This window comes from Coccinella septempunctata, chromosome 8 (assembly GCF_907165205.1).
Source record: "Coccinella septempunctata chromosome 8, icCocSept1.1, whole genome shotgun sequence".
In the NCBI taxonomy this organism is placed as follows: Eukaryota; Metazoa; Arthropoda; class Insecta; order Coleoptera; family Coccinellidae; genus Coccinella; species Coccinella septempunctata.
Genome location: NC_058196.1, coordinates 30,170,273 through 30,187,603, shown reverse-complemented (window position 1 = coordinate 30,187,603; position 17,331 = coordinate 30,170,273). Strand labels below are relative to the sequence as shown.

At 37.3% G+C, this 17,331-nt stretch overlaps 1 protein-coding gene across 1 annotated transcript in view; it reads right to left on the bottom strand.

Moving 5' to 3' along the window:
- LOC123318929 overlaps positions 1-17,331 on the bottom strand; it is a 72,069-nt gene that overhangs the window by 38,680 nt on the left and 16,058 nt on the right. The window contains exon 2 of the mRNA XM_044905715.1: positions 10,724-10,756. The gene's annotated coding sequence lies outside the window, so the exon portion shown is untranslated. The remainder of the gene's footprint in view (positions 1-10,723; positions 10,757-17,331) is intronic.

The window sequence follows — 17,331 nt, the reverse complement described above, 5'->3', positions numbered from 1 at the left end:
TGCGATAAATATTCTGAAAGAGCAACTCTTCTAGTAATAAATCTGAGAATTTCATCCATCTAGGTGCAACTTATCGGTGTTGACGAATTTTTAATTGAACCCATCTTTTTCAGGACTTTTCGAAGCCAGCTTTCGAGTCGTTTATCTTTCAATAAAAGTAACCGCAGATGGAAATGTGATACGTATTCTGAAAGAGCAACTCTTCTAGTAATAAATCTGAGAATTTCATCCATCTAGGTGCAACCGTTCAGTCTTGACGAATTTTTAACTGAACCCATCTTTTTCAGGATTTTTCGAGGGTCAGCTTTCGAGTCATTTATCTCCCAATAGAAGTAACCGTAGATGGAAATTTGACACATATTCTGAAAGAGCAATTCTTCTAGTACCCAATATCTTTTTGTCGGTCGCATCGATTGATGAATGAATATGGGCTCAAGTTATACTTCATTGACTCGTTCTCAACGAAAAAAAACCACAAGGTCTATAAACAGATAGTACAAGTAACTTGTTCTTTTCGAACTGCTGTTCGAACTCGAGCTCACACTATCTTAACGGTGATGAAAGTGTTCAAATAACGCAACAAAATCGTGGAGTTTCTTCCATAACAAATGAATAAGTCTTTCTTCACTTTATCAAATCATTCAATTCATTCGATAAGAGCAAAACAGAAAGGAATGTCGAAGTGAAAAACTTTCAAACAACATGTAGAACTGAGTCACATTCGGACTCGCTAAGAAATCATGCCAGCTGACAATCTAGCTTGTAAACAACCGAATATTCATGGGAAAATTGGAACATTACAGCATAATCTGCTGAACGAATCATCCCATTCTTGGCGACTCTATCCAATTATCAACTTGGCGAATCTATAATTCAGATCTATTGGAGGAAAACGCGAAGTATTTGGCCGCTGAAAAATTTATGTGTCACGCTTATTCGATCAGCTTTTCCTGGAAAATAATGGGGCTTGACCTGATGGCGATTTTGGCAGGCTAAACGCATTCTTGGTTTCGACCTCGAGTTATCCAATCAGCGAAGTGAATGACCGCCTGTTAAAACACGTGTGTGTCACAGGATAAATTGCTTTTCGGTTAAACCGGAATGAAAATATTTTCGAGAGAAGATGAAACGTTCAAGATTTGATATACATCCAGGATACAGAAAAAAAATTCGTTTGGACAAATAATATCCAGGAATTTTTCGAATTTGTAATGAATCATCCAAGAAATATTTTCGAGGATAATCAAACAGTTTCAGTGGCAACAAGAAATTCCTAGAATACTGATACTCAGGAAACGGATAAACAAAATATAATCTTTTTTGACCAAAATGAAGATAGATCAAAGAAAAAAATATTGAAAACATGTAAACACTGGGAATAAAAAGAGCTTAGGGCATAGGTTAGGTTAAGGCTTCAAATAAATACCTTGTAAAAGTATAAAACCCTTTCGTCAGCTTTAAAAAACATTTCAAATTCAAACTGGGTGAGATTTGTCCCTAATTTGGAAACTCCTACCTGGACAAAAAGTTATCCATATGGTATACTGACAGATCAAAATCGGAATTAGGGTATGTGGATCGAAATAAAGGTTCTTTTCCTGGTACCATTCACACAGCCATCAGAACCTTCTGCTGATGTGGAAATGGCTTCAAGCAACTGCACAGAGACAATCAGAAGATTTTTCCATGGGTGCCAGGGCATTGTGGTATTGAAGGGAAAGAACAAGCTGATGAATTTGCGAAAAGCATCAGGGTTCAGACTTTCTAGATCAGAGAATTTTGTGGGCTTGAGAAAGGCAACCAAGGGGGTTGGACAACAGGACCATACACTGGAGAAACGCTGGACTTGCACAGGCAAAAGAAGCCCTCACTAAAAATCCCCTGAGGTTACCAAGAGCTCTGGGATTCTTAAATGGTGATTATTGGCAGATTTGTGAATTTTGAAGAAGGTTTCGTTGCATTGCGACCTTAATGTTGTATTATTCAGTCCCTGAGTATTTGGTGGATCCTTGAGAAATTTGCAGATAGACAAAGTAAGACTTGGCTTTTACTTACCAAAAGATCAACAGACCGCAACGTTGCTCATCATATCCTTCTCAGATCTATCGCGGACGTAGCATTCATCTATGATGAATAATAGCGATCGTTTTCACCTATTGTAATGAACAGTTTGACGAATCCGGATGAAATATTGGTCATAAAGCAAACCACAAGAAAACTGATCGTTAATATTCAGATAGATCTTCTTGAATTCCTGGAAAGATGAGCAACTGATGGGGATAAGTTGGTTAGTGCCTTTTCAGCACATAGGTATTACCCAAATAAAGGGTAATTCCAGAATGGTTAATCGATTCGATGTTAATCATCAATCTGGTAAAATTGTTCCACATACTGACGTAATGAAAGCGAAAATAATACAAATTACCTGGATAATATGCATATTGTAGGATATTCAATAGTTATGCTCGGTTTCACAAGGTTTGATCGAGAAAACAGCAATGATGATGATTGAAATACAAGGATGTATTGATATCTAGATATCCTAGACCAGTTCCATGCATAAAAAAATATTGCGTTACCATAGCAACGAACAATAACTCATTAGAAGTGTCAGTGTGAAGTTAACCAGAGTTACGCAATAAATTGAAAGAAGATGTCCACCGAAATTGTGGAAATCGAAAAATTGGAGTATCGAGCCATCATCAAGTACCTGTATTTAAAAGGGTTAAAGCCGGGTCCAGACTATGTAACAAAACAGGTTATAAAGCAAAGTTATAAAACTTGTTAGAGAAATTCAATTCAAAAAGTTATATAACACAATGTTATACAACATGTTTCTTGCTATATAGCAAATTTTATGTTATCCGTTAGGTGTCGGTAAAGATCAAAGAAAGTAATATAACTTTGTTATAAAACACGCCGCAACTTGTCCACACTAGTGTTATTAAACATTTACTGCAGCGCCAATCTTTCTTTTACTGGTATTGCATCTCGAAATGTCGTGTCTTTTTTGTCTATTTTATGGCCGATTTGATTTATTAGGTATTCGAAATCAGAACTTATCATCCCTAGGAAATTTTTAAAACTACCATCACATTTAATGTCCCCTGTCAATGGGTCTATGTCATCCATTGCTAGATCCTTCAAAAGAGTTGTTCCACTCTAATGTTCCCCTAGCTCTCAACGATGAGATTTCACTCGTCTACATAAAATTACACAAGCTGCTTCTGCCAAAATGACATCCTCTACGTTTGAGGACATTTTCAATGTCCTACAGATGCCACTGCTTCCAGTTGAGCACTTTTGTTCAGTTTTATTTTGTTACATAGTCTGGATGTCTCTGCTATTTTATAACAAGTTATATAACAAAGTTGTATAACACATTTGTTGTATAACTCTGTTAATAAAATGTTTTGTTACATTGTCTGGACCCGGCTTAAGAGGTAAGCAGATTTACGAAGATATGCTTAATGCCCTTGGTGATCAATGCCCTTCGTATGCGACCGTGAAAAATTGGATTGCAAGCTTCAAAAGAGGTGAATTTTCCATTGAAAATGATGACCGATCGAGAAGGCCAGTTTCTGTGTGAACGCGTTAGTTCACGTCAATTTAGATATGAGAAAAATTGCTGCAAATGTTTGAATGTTGACCAAAAGCGTGCAAGGGTAGAAGCATCGCGTTCGATCTGTGCTCGATTTGAAAACGATGTAGACTTCTTAAACCGAATTGGTTTACTATGGATGAGACTTGGGTACATTTCTACGATACAGAAACAAAGCAAGAATCGATGGAATGGCGACACTCTAGTTCTCCAAGACCTCCGAAGTTTCGTGTCCAAAAATTTTCTGGAAAAGTTCCTGCTTCAGTTTTTTAGGATTGCCATGGAGTAATCATGATTGATTTTTTGGATAAGGGTAGAACAATAACCGGAGATTACTATTCGACATTACTGACCACTTTACGGGAAAAAACTGATGAGAAAAGACGCGGAAAGCTATCCAAAGGTGTTTTGTTTTTGCAGGACAACGCCCCTGCACACAAATCTCATGTTGCCATGCAAAAAGTTCGTGGTTTAGGGTTTGAATTACTAGAACACTCCCCTTATTCACCAGATTTGGCTCCATCCGACTATCATCTCTTTCCTCAACTGAAAAAAAGTTTAAAAAGTCGTAAATTTTCTTCCAAAGAGGAGGTAATAAAAGCTGTGGAGGTCTGGTTTGCAGAGCCAGAAGAAATATTGTTTTTGAAAGGTCTAGAGACGTTGCAGGTTCACTGTAATAAATGTATCCAATTAAGAGGAGAATATGTTAAGTAATAAAATATTTTAACATTGAAATTTTGTTTGATTCTGTAGTTGGCTAAGAATCTTTCAATATATCCTCGTATAAGCACCGTATACCTAGTTTGTTGGTCTCATTTGGAGAATATTGTCTGAATGATTTCAGCAGGCTGAAATTAGCTTGCTTGCAAAGCCACGAAGGCCTTTAACTAGTTCTCTACATGTTCAATCCATAACCCAGAGGTTCAAACTTGCTAAACACCTTTTAGGTTTCATTGCATAATAATTCAAATTCTTTAGGAGCTATAAATTTCACCAACCATTTAAATATTCCATCAATAAGTCAACTCTTCTTCTTCTTATTAGCAAACAACGCTGAACCAAGATGCATATTGGCCATTTGTCATCGGGAAACACGAACTTGCTTATCGTGGAGATCTTCAGATGACCGACTGCATTCTGCGTCCTTCCTTATCTTAATCATCTTCCACTTTGTCAGTTCGGGATAAACCATATTTTGACACCGCTGTCGTTTGTCGGCATCTTGGCCGAGCACCTAGTCTGCATACTAAATATGGCGTTTAAATCTACATACGCCGGTCCTTCCGAATATTTATCGGTGAATAACAATTCGGTAAAAGATGCCGACTGGAAGACGGTTCCTGCTGGCGATCACATATATGAGTTTCTGACGGTTGATTGACGGCCGAAGGTCAAGCAGGGTCATTCTTTGCTCGCGGAAGCGTGGTTTGCGTTAGATACAGGGTGAGTCTTTAACTCGTACAAATAGATTCTTAAGGTCAAAAGAAACACTTTTTTCCTTAACCATTTTTTCCGAATCGGCTCGGTTCAAAAGATACAGGCTGTTGAAAATCCATAAAAAAAAATTATTTTTAGTTTTATCTCACAAACGGTTTTATCGAATGAGATAAATTTTGAAATATATTCTTTCTGTTATTTGATGAACCTTTTTCGAACACAAGATATCACCCACGTCTTCCAGTTTTCCCATTATGACCATCACGTACCATAAAACTACCAAAAATTCAAAGAACCCAACTCTTGAAACCAAGTTGGACCCTATCTAATGAATATTTGAACGTTTTGTGAAAAAAAAGTATTCTTCATATTTTCTCGTATAATGCGCCATTTTCGAGTAATTTGATGTTCAAAAATTGAAAAGCATATGTGTAATTTAAAAATTGGGTACTTTGGCTGAATACAACTCTGCTTCTTTTGACCTCAAGAATCACATGTTGAGATATTTGTACGAGTCAAAGACTCAACCTGTGTATTAATCTTGAATGGATACTGTACGAAAAAAATTATTTTGGACCAATACTGAAAAGTCATCTATTGTAGCGAATCAGATAAAAATTTCTAATCTCTGTAACAGTTCTAAAAGGCTCCAACAAATCCCACTACATAATAGGAAATGAATCATCGTATCACCTGAGATCTACCTGATAAAATCGGCCAACCGTAGGTTACAAATTGATACAACTAACAACCTACGTTACCGAATAGGTGATCTGATTCAGATGTGTTAACCACAGTACTATGCGGATATTTCTTGACATCATGGATCTCTAATCACGTTGTTTACGTTCAGTTTACATTGTATATCTTTGCGATGGATTAACTAATGTTGAGAAAATAACATGTTTTCAGTTCTTATACGGATACCGTTGTTAATAATGGGAAATCACTTCCTAATTTGAAAGATGACAACCGATTCGAAAATGCAGGGATGTCACAGGATGCAGAAGAAATAATGACGGACTGAATATAGAAAACAACCAAACTTATGTCAGAGGAATGACAGTAAGAGCAGCCATTTTGGCTGTCATAATGACAGGTGACTGATAGGTGACATAAGGAAGACAGTAAACATAGAACAATATGTCTGTCAAACATCATTATCCAAACGCTCATGCAGTATTTTGAGGCGGGTTAGTACAAACTCCGGAGATTATTAGAAATGAGTACTCCACGATGTTTTTTCACAAACAGAAGTCGTATTGTTACGAAAGCGCTGAAATGCCATACCAAAAAAAAAATTCCAAATGTACAATTCCGACTTGCAAGTCGGAACTCTGAGATACATGTCAGAATTCTGACTTGCAAGTCGGAATTCTGAAATGCAAGTCAGAATTCTGAGATACAAGTCGGAATTCTGAGATACAAGTCGGAATTCTGAGATACAAGTCGGAATTCCGAGATACAAGTCGAAATTCTGACTTGTAAGTCGGAATTTTGAGATGCAAGGCAGGAGGAAGGCAAAAATAGGTCTAATGACTTTTGTTTCATTCTGCATTTGATCCGTGAATGTGTTTTTGGCTTCTTGTAGGAATTTCGGATGAATGAAACCTTTCTTACTGCTTAGTGATTCGAGCACTTTATCGAAATTCCTACATCCAGTTTCATAATCAAGTTCAAAGTCACTTTAAGTTTCGTTTTGTGTCAGTTTCGGTAGGGTTAAAGGACAGCTTTAAAATTGAAAGGGCTTTAAGTTTGATTATGACACTGGCCGTAAGTCCTTAGTAATCCCTATAAAGTGCGTGCGAGAGGCCTTCGGAAATCGTGTCAAAACACGAAGAAGCGATCGACTTATTGTCACCCTACGAGCATATATGGATACTACAGATATATTATCATATTATCCTGATTCCCCGTAGGTTACGACGAACCCCTCAGAAGCTCTGTGAGCTTGTCAGAATCAATAACGTCCGTTTAAACTTTTGAAAGAAAAGGGATAGGGTAGGCGTAGGTTAAGGGTCCAAATGTGCCTATACATGCCTTTAATGAGACAAATCTGCACTACAGAGGGCATTTTGCTCACATGATTCGGCAACAATCGAATGCAACAAAACATTCGACCAATTCTAGCCCCACCTCTGTCTTGCATCTCAGAATTCTCACTTTTATCTCAGAATTCCGACTTGTATCTCAGAATTCCGACTTGTACCTCGGAATTTCGACTTGTAACTCAGAATTCCGACTTGCAAGTCAAAATTCCGACTTGTATCTCAGAATTCCGACTTGTATCTCAGAATTCCGACTTGTACCTCAGAATTCCGACTTGTAACTCAGAATTCCGACTTGCAAGTCAAAATTCCGACTTGTATCTCAGAATTCTGACTTGTATCTCAGAATTGCGACTTGTATCTCAGAATTCCGACTTGTAATTCAGAATTCCGACTTGTAATTCAGAATTCCGACTTGTAACGTAACTCAGAATTCCGACTTGCAAGTTGGAATTCCGACTTCTATCTCAGAAAACCGACTTGTAACTCAGAATTCTGACTTGCAAGTCGGAATTCCGACTTGTATCTCAGAATTCCGACTTGTATCTCAGAATTCCGACTTGTATCTCAGAATTCCGACTTGTATCTCAGAATTCCGACTTGTAACTCAGAATTCCGACTTGTATCTCAGAATTCCGACTTGTATCTCAGAATTCCGACTTGTATCTCAGAATTCCGACTTGTATCCCAAAATTCTGACTTAGCAAGTCGGAATTATACATTTGGATTATTTTTTGTGTGTGGCCTTTCAGCGCTTTCGTATATTGTGGCCGATAGGAGGATGGTTCGAACCACAAACAACTTTAGAAGTAAAGCTACAGAAGTTCTTGTCATTATTCTTCGACATTAACGGTCATAAACTGCAAATAGTGTGAAGATTGTCACAAAGCCAATGTACCTAAGCGGATTATAACGTGACCAACCTGGGTTTTCCCCAGCCAATTAACGGTATTCATTTTGTCAACAAAAAACAAAACAAGCCTGATCTCTGTCCCAATTACGATGTGATACAAACAAATTTTGTAATGCCGTCAGTCTCGGAAATTCTCTGCATTTTACCCATAGTCGAAGACGCGGTTACATCACTATCACCTTTTCGATCGATATGCATGCCTCAGTCCGATCTTTGGACTCTAGGTTACGGTGAAATTCCTCCGGCTTTCGTTCTTTGCATGACACAACGTTGCGACGGATTGTGTAGACGTAGTGACCTTGACAGAAATCGATATCCGCCATCAGTTTTTTTGGTCGAAATCCCCCGAGCTAATCCACTATAAAACCGTTACTTTCTGTACACGAAATCTACGAGGATCTCCTCTGGAATAACAATGGTTAACGATAGAACAAATGAGGTGTGACATCTTCTGTGTTTCCCAATGTATATTGGTCATTTTTGAAGGACACGAACGTGATGTATTCATTCTTGGATCCGCATAGACAGGATGTTGCGAAAGAGATTCGGAACACGGTTTTGGAAATTGATGTTTCAAAGTGACACATCTTTTTGCTAGATTAAGGCCCGTTTGCACCAATCCCGTAGCGTAGTTTAAAGTTAATGGACGCTTAATTTTATTGCCAATTACAAGACTGCGGCTTAACAGAATCTTAAGTAAGGGGCCCTTAAGTTTTGATATCTAGTGATATTTCAGTTTTTTATTTTGGTGCAACTTCATTCTAGTCCAATAAAGCCTTTTCATTGGTTGGCCGGTTGCCGATGATCGTTGTCATTTCATTAACCTAACTTTATTGTCCTGTCACTCAGTTTCAAGTAAACTATTATATTATTATCAAAGAGTGGCAACTTTTTTTTGCTAAATTAGCATTTTTATTGATAATGATTGTCAAATAAAAGGTACTTGACGTTATTAGAAAAACCACAGCAGTTCCGCAGCCAATTTATGAGTTCAACAAATTATTTTAGGTTAGAATCCTGCCCTTAAATATCTAAGTCATTACAGGAGCGCTTAAATTTAAGGTTAGCTTTAGCCATTTAAATGTCACTCAACAGTTGGTGCAACGTAATTTAAGTTAAGAGTTCATTTTAAGGGACACTTAACACTAAGTGCGTTTGGTGCAAACGGGTCTTAGATTACATGAAGGAGATGATTTTTATAGACTTCCTGTAGTCTGTAGTGTAAGTGGCATCCTTGGCGCTAAGATTATAGGAGCAGGCAAAGGTATTGCTTACCCTGAAACTTGTCACCAACGATTATAAATTACAAACCCAGAGGGAATTCCTACAAGCTGACATTTATGTCTTTCTAATGGTTTAATAGTACGGCTTCATATAGTGAATTATAAATACAACTGTATATCAGTAGCTGCTTATATGGGAGAAAGAATATCTATGAATTGCAAACGTCGTTTTGTATAATTCATTCAGATCCATCGTAGTCGAGTGATTGATGATTAACTTTATGTGATTGTCTGGTTTTGTTTATACCTTCGTATAAGGAGTACGTGTTTCTGTATCTATAAGAAGGATATCGACTCTTTTCGTGCTAAAATTAAGAATATGGAATAAAAAGAATAGAAATGAATACTGATGAATCAGTTAATTCTTCATTTGGTATTCTCAATTCGATAAATCGCTGACAGATTCTGATGGCTGTTTCTAGATTTCAAATAGACGTTCTTCAAAGGTCAAATGTTGCTTGAAACACCCTGTATACATCGGACATCCTGCCGGCAAGACGGAGCTAGGCTAACCATGCATCACAATTCCTAGAAATCCAGCTAAACATTTCGGCATTTGAGAGTCCTGGATGAAAAAGGACCTTAACCTTCAATCATGTCCGCAGTCGTTGTTTTTTATGCAAATAGGATAAAAGAATCCGGTCAGGAAGTAACACAGAGCATTGACTATAAAAATGCGCCCAATAGAAAGGATATTTCATTATTTAGTAGCAGTGACAGTAGGGTAGGATTCGAAACGTAGCATTCTACATTGATATTCTTGAGTTTATTCTCGAAAACTAGTGACTAATGGGGTATTCTCAGCTTGAGGACCAGGGAAACAGAAAAAAGAAACAAAAAAACCTTGTTAAGTGTGCAAAATTGCAATTTTAACAAGGGTTTTTTGTTCCCCTTTGCTCCTCAAGCTAAGATTACCGATTATTGACCAATTATAGATAACCAAACTAGTGTATGCAGAAAGAAAGTCGAATACTCGGACATTGCCAAGGTAACACTCTCGACTCTTGCCTCAGATCAGAAATGGTTAAAAAAAATCCTTGAAATTCGACGTTTTAAAAGTGTACGGAACGAGAGTGTGACAGTTCTTACAAATACATTCTGATTCACGTAGAATTAAACGATTGTTTGTATCTCAGATCAATTTGAATACATTTCTTTGCATACCAATTTGATTATCCTTCAAAATTTATCGCTAAATTGTTAATTCCATCTATCCGTTATTTGAACTACCACGTAATAGAACTGTCGGTCATTACACCTACCACCCGTCAGAACTACCGTTCACTGCAGCATACCGATATTAAAACTACGATCCAAATATGGAAGTCTACCCATAACCAGGCAGATAGGCAGGTAGACAACTTTCGAGGTCCATTTTCCATCGAATGAAGCAACCCTTAAAAGATCATCTACATAAGGTGCAATACATGATGTTTCTTACCTTTTTTTGAGGATCTGGATACTCCTTAAATTCCTGAAATAAAACAAAAACTCAATGAGAATAAGCTGGAATAAAAAAAAAACAAAAAAGCCTTACTATGAAGGCGTGATCCATTTGTTATGAGCTGGAATATTGAGAACCTATTGATATATTCTGAATTTCATACAAGAGATTGGATGAATTTTCACGGAACAGCCACGATTATAATTGTATTATGGCTAAGTCATTCCCTGGAATAATTCAAGAATTCTCTGCCACGTTATCCGAACGAATTAATCAACAATAAAAGATTTCAATGTTGCATCCGTTTCAGTTCTTTCGATCCACAATAACCCTAAAACACGAGAAATAAACGTTATACCCCGTTTCGCTGTTCCAAACCGTTATTGTCCGTATTTCCGGAAAATTCCTTCGAGGAAATTCCACCGAGACGTTAATTATGCCTACCTATTGATCATCCATTGGCCAGGGAAAACTTCCCTGAACGCGAGAAAACTCTATTGTTCAAGATTACCGGGAAAACTGCAACGCTTTTCTCGAGCCTCAAGTTTCGCTATTAAACATCGGGTGTCTGAACTTTACGAGATATTGGCATTTGTTTCGCTCATTATTAATACACATCTCTCGGGGTTATGGGAAATTGAAGAAAATTACAGAATTTCAGATGATTTTCTCTATTGTGATAGTAAACTTCACACTGGGATCAATCTTCATTGATGTCGATGTCATTATGCAGAATTTACTGCGTCAAGTCATGAGTAAAATAAGAAAACTTGAGGAAATTGAGATTTCTCGTTACAAATTGTAATTTTCCACATCTGGGTGAAACCGCAAGGTCCTGATGCCAGAATGTTGGAAGCGGATTCCAACATTCAACAGGTTTGTACATCGACGCCCACACAGCAGTTAGCTTCGACGGTAATAGCTACTGTGGGGATAAAAGAGATTTCATTGAATCATCCTACACACTAATATCCATCATTTCGTATTGGTATTCTGTCAAATGGAATGGCTTTTAGTGATTTATGGATTTATTAGATGCAACTGATCTTTCCAGTGAGCCAATATCGAATTTGTCCACTTGGGTCTCATTATACAGGATTGAAGCATAAATAAAACTTATTTTCAGATTATTCTTTGTTTTAGGTAATTGATAATTTGATTTAAGTGCAGGAAGTGAATTTGAATGTTTGAGCAATGTACGAGGATATATTGAAAAATTCTTAGCCTATTATAGAACAAAACAAAATTTCAATGTCAAAATATTTTATTACTCGACATATTCTCCTCTTAATTGGATACATTTATTACAGCGAACCTGCAACGTCTCTAGACCTTTCAAAAAAAAAATATTTCTTCTTGCTCTGCAAACCAGACCTCCCCAGCTTTTATTACCTCCTGGTTGGAAGAAAATTTACGACTTTTTAAACTTTTTTTGAGTTGTGGGAAGAGATGATAGTCGGATGGAGCCAAATCTGGTGAATAAGGGGGTATTCTAGTAATTCAAACCCTAAATCACGAATTTTTTGCATGGCAGCATGAGATTTGTGCAGGGGCGTTATCCTGCAAAAACAAAACACCTTTGGATAGCTTTCAGCCTCTTTTCTCTTTAATTTTTTCCCGTGGAGTGGTCCGTTATATCGAATAGTAAACTTCGGATATTGTTCTACCCTTATCCAAAAAATCAATCATGATTACTCCATGGCAATCCCAAAAAACTGAAGCAAGAACTTTTCCAGCAGATTTTTGGACGAGAAACTCCTTAGGTCTTGGAGAACCATAGTAACAATTCGGTTTAAGAAGACAAAGAGGAAAAATAGGGGAAGCTCACATCCATTTTGTTATTTTACTTATTCCAAGAACAATTGACGCCTTCTTAACTACGTCATAAGGTATCAATGGTTATACCCCCACTGAGAAAAATAACAGAAATAAACACGTATTGATTGTTCCATAAAAGATGAAACAGTTCCCAATTTACACTCTTCTTCTGTGGAGTTAACAATGAGAGGAAATGAATTGTTTGTTTGGGAAATTCCCAGTTCAGTAGGTTCACTTGTATTTTTTGCCATCTTAGATACGTCGATTACACCTGAAAGGACCATCTAATTGGATCGTCTAATGATTGAGGATTATCGAGATATGATTCTGTTGAAATTGATGTGTTTATTTATAGGTCCAGGAAAAGACTCATTGAAAACATCCTGCAGAATAGGTCGCGTTCATTCAAAAATAGATCCTTTGAAGAAAGCAGTAAGTTCTGTTAAATCCAAATCTTGCAGAAAATTTGGGATAACCTCTATAATCAGGAAATAGTCGATACAAGCTAAAAACATTTCCAATGAAGAACAAACCATAAATCATCTCATCATCTGGTTAATCATTGTCCCATTTCATTTCATTAGATGGATTTTGTGGAGAAATTCTTTCATGTTCTCCCTTTTGATTCCTATCAGGATTGGGTGAAAATCAATATGTCAAATGTAGTGTTCAAGATATATAGAGCATGCGAGAAAGCAATTCTTTATGTTGAATCGATCTAAACTGACATTGATGGCAATAAATTAATCCTCAATAAATTTCCGTAGATTTTAGAAAATGAGTCACATAAATAAGTCATACTTTGCAAGTCAAGGTCAGCTATGGAATACCCGTATGAAATATGAGTACATACATGAATTATTTCTGTAATTTTCGAGTGTGGTGGGGAGTTACAAAGATTCATCCAACTTTTGCATCATTTAACGAGAAAATGAACTGCGTCAAAGGAATTTTTCTAGAACTTGGTGGGCTCGCATACATGGGTAAGATGTAATGAAATGTGTTTGTCCAAAGTTACCTAATGGGTAAATTGTTGCATTCCTGGGCTATTTTTATATGATAAACATGAATCATTGAATTCTCGATGCAAGTTTCTATGTATATTTTGGTTATTTTTATGTGAGTTGACAGAACGTACGCACACGTATGTGTCATAAAATTTTAGCAGGATACAAATATGTATAGAGGATTAAAATTCGACAGTATAGGTGCTTGATAGCCAAGAGGAGTTATACAGGGTGTATATGAATAGTTGCGAGAATATTTAGTGGGTGAATCCTTGTCGAAAAATAGGGTGGGTCTTTCATATAAGCTCTTCTTTTTTGAGCCTCCCCTGCTGAGTTACAGCCACCTAAAAATGACGCACAAAAAGCATTTTTCAATTTTTTTCTTGAAAACCGAAAAACTGACAAGAACAAAATTAGGTGGGCATTTTGTGCGAGCGAACATTTTTGGTGTTCCTCTACGATTTCAAGTGAAAAAAACTACCCCTTAACCTTGTTTCGCAAGAAACTTTTCTCGATATTCATATTTCACAATAGAAGAATTAATTTAGGGGAGCTTGCTCCATTCTCAACGAATAAGATATCATAATTTTTTGCCATTTCTCGCAAACCGTGAATTTTAGCAAGAAATTACAGGAGGCCTTATTTGCTTGTTTTCATTCTTGTCAGGTTTTTTAATTTTATATTCAATTTACGTGCGTTATCTTGGAAATGAAAAATCGTGACAATCTTCATGTCCATAGTCCATCTTCATCAACTAAATCAACTTTCTGAACAGCACCTTTAGCTATGTGCGTCGATACGCTAATTTTATTTGCTAATGAGTTACTGTATCTTACTTAACATCGATAAACGTGGTCGTCAGCATGTAATTTATATCTGAGAGATTTATAGATGTTCATTTGAGAACTCACTGAGTTTGAGTGGTTAGAAGAATGGTCGATTTACTACAGCACAATATTTCGTTTTTCTTTCTTTGTTTTACAGGGTGTCCCCAGATGAAAGCTACAAAACTTATGGGGTTATAGGGACTCCCAATATGAAAAAATTTCAAAAGCAGAAGACATTTCATGTAGATTCAATAAATGATATAAAATTGGGTATTATCCTTCGAAAAATCAGGATGGTACCACTTTGTCAGTCTCTTGAAAAGTTGCTCCCTTTGACTCCAATTAATTTATCCTCAAAAAATCTGCCACGTTAATTTGTACTACTATTTTCACCACAGATTAACATGAATTTATTATCAGAGACACGTAGGGCATATATAGAAACTTGAACTGACAGTGTGTACGAGGATGTATTGATATCTAGTTAGCTTAGACCAGTTCCATGCATAAAAAATGTTGAGTTACCATAGAAACGAACAATAACTGATTAGAAGTGTCAGTGCAAGGGTAGAAGCATCGCGTTCGATCTGTGCTCGATTTGAAAACGATGTAGACTTCTCAAACCGAATTGTTACTATGGATGAGACTTGGGTACATTTCTACGATCCAGAAACAAAGCAACAATCGATGGAATGACGACACTCTGGTTCTCCAAGACCTAAGAAGTTTCGGGTCCAAAAATCTGCTGGAAAAGTTCTTGCTTCAGTTTTTTGGGACTGCCATGGAGTAATCATGATTTATTTTTGGGATGAGGGTAGAACAATAACTGGAGATTACTATTCGACATTACTGACCACTCTACGGGAAAAAATTAAAGAGAAAAGACGCGGAAAGCTATCCGAAGGTGTTTTGTTTTTGCAGGACAACGCCCCTGCACATAAATCGCATGTTGCCATGCAAAAAATTCGTGATTCAGGGTTTGAATTACTAGAACACCCCCCTTATTCACCAGATTTGGCTCCATCCGACTATCATCTCTATCCACAACTGAAAAAATGTTGAAAGGTCGTAAATTTTCTTCCAACGAGGAGGTAATAAAAGCTGTGGAGGTCTGGTTTGCAGTGCAAGAAGAAACTTTTTTTTTGAAAGGTCTAGAGACGTTGCAGGTTCGCTGTGATAAATGTATCCAATTAAGAGGAGAATATGTTGAGTAATAAAATATTTTGACATTGAAATTTTATTTGATTCTATAGTAGGCTAAGAATTTTTCAATATATCCTCGTTAACCTGACGATTTTTAAATCTTCGAAAACCTGCAGACGCTTTCCCCACCGCTGAAAGTGCATACATCGCAGAATCTCTTCTTCTTTCTATCATCTAATCTTCAAAATCCACTAGGTCTCCACGACGCTTGAGTTAATCCCTATTTAGCATCGTAGGCTCCCCAACTACTAGCAATCTGGACATTTCACACCCTTTTCATTCAGAAAACAAGAATTTTGATGCAGGTGTGTAAAAATCTGATTTTGTGTAGATAAGAACGAACGTTTCTGTAAAACAGGGCCCGATTTCATATGATGTTGGTCGCGACTCTCATCCAAAACAAGTGAAACTCAGCAGATAATCACGAAGAATTTCATACTGGCCGCTTAATCTCCGTTTCTAGGAACCCTTCTCCGGAGCCCCAATTTTTTCTCCATTGCACATGCAACGTACATCCATTCGTTCATGCTGTTTCGCCGAATCCGCACCTCTGCGGTTTGGACTGTTTAGTTATGTGTATGGGAAGACGGCAGATTTAAATATGTGAAAGCTTTTTTCCCAGGTGACACCCATCCTGTCAGTCCGTCGTCGTTTCTCGATGCGTATGACGATGCGGTTTCAGGGATAGTCTGTCCTCCTTTCTGGGAGCTTCCGCAGGTTGGATTAACTCTGGGATTCTCTTCTATGGTCGGCCTTTTTTCCCTTCAACCCCTACCTGCTTCACGGAAAATGCTAACACATCGCGAAACAGTACTTACGTAGGTAATACGAGGATAGTATCAGCCTAGTTAGCCTAGACCAGTTCCATGCATAAAAAAAATATTGCGTTACCATAGCAACGAACGATAACTCGTTAGAAGTATCAGTGTCAAGTTTGATGTCAAAAAAATAACCAGAGTTACGCATTAAATTAAAAGAAAGAAGATGTCCACCGAAATTGTGAAAATCGAGAAATTGGAGTATCGAGCTATCATCAAGTACCTGTATTTAAAAGGGTTAAGAGGTAAGCAGATTCACGAAGATATGCTTAATACCCTTGGTCACCAATGTCTTTCGTATGCGACTGTGAAAAATTGGACTGCAAGCTTCAGAAGAGGTAAATTTTCCATTGAAGATGATGACCGATCGGGAAGGTTTCTGTGTCAGTCCCCGAAAATATCGATGCGATTCATGACATTATCAGACCGTCGAATTGGGGTGAAACGGATATCTGAAGCACTGAATATTACATACGAACGCGTTCATCATATAGTTCACGTCAATTTGGACATGGGAAAAATTGCTGCAAAATGGATCCCTAAATGTTTGAATGTTGACCAAAAGCGTGCAAGGGTAGAAGAATTGCATTCGATCTGTGCTCGATTTGAAAGCGATGTAGACTTCTAAAACCGAATTGTTACTATGGGTGATACTTGGGTACATTTCTACTATCCAGAAACAGAGCAACAATCGATGGAATGGCGACACTCTGGTTCTCCAAGACCTAAGAGGTTTCGTCTCCAAAAAACTGCTGGAAAAGTTCTTGCTTCAGTTTTTTGGGATTGCCATGGAGTAATGATGATTGATTTTTTGGATAAGGTTAGAACACTACCACTCTACGAGAAAAAATTTAAAGAGGAAAGACGCAGAAAGCTATCCAAAGGTGTTTTGGTTTTGCAGGATAACGCCCCTGCACACAAATCTCATGTTG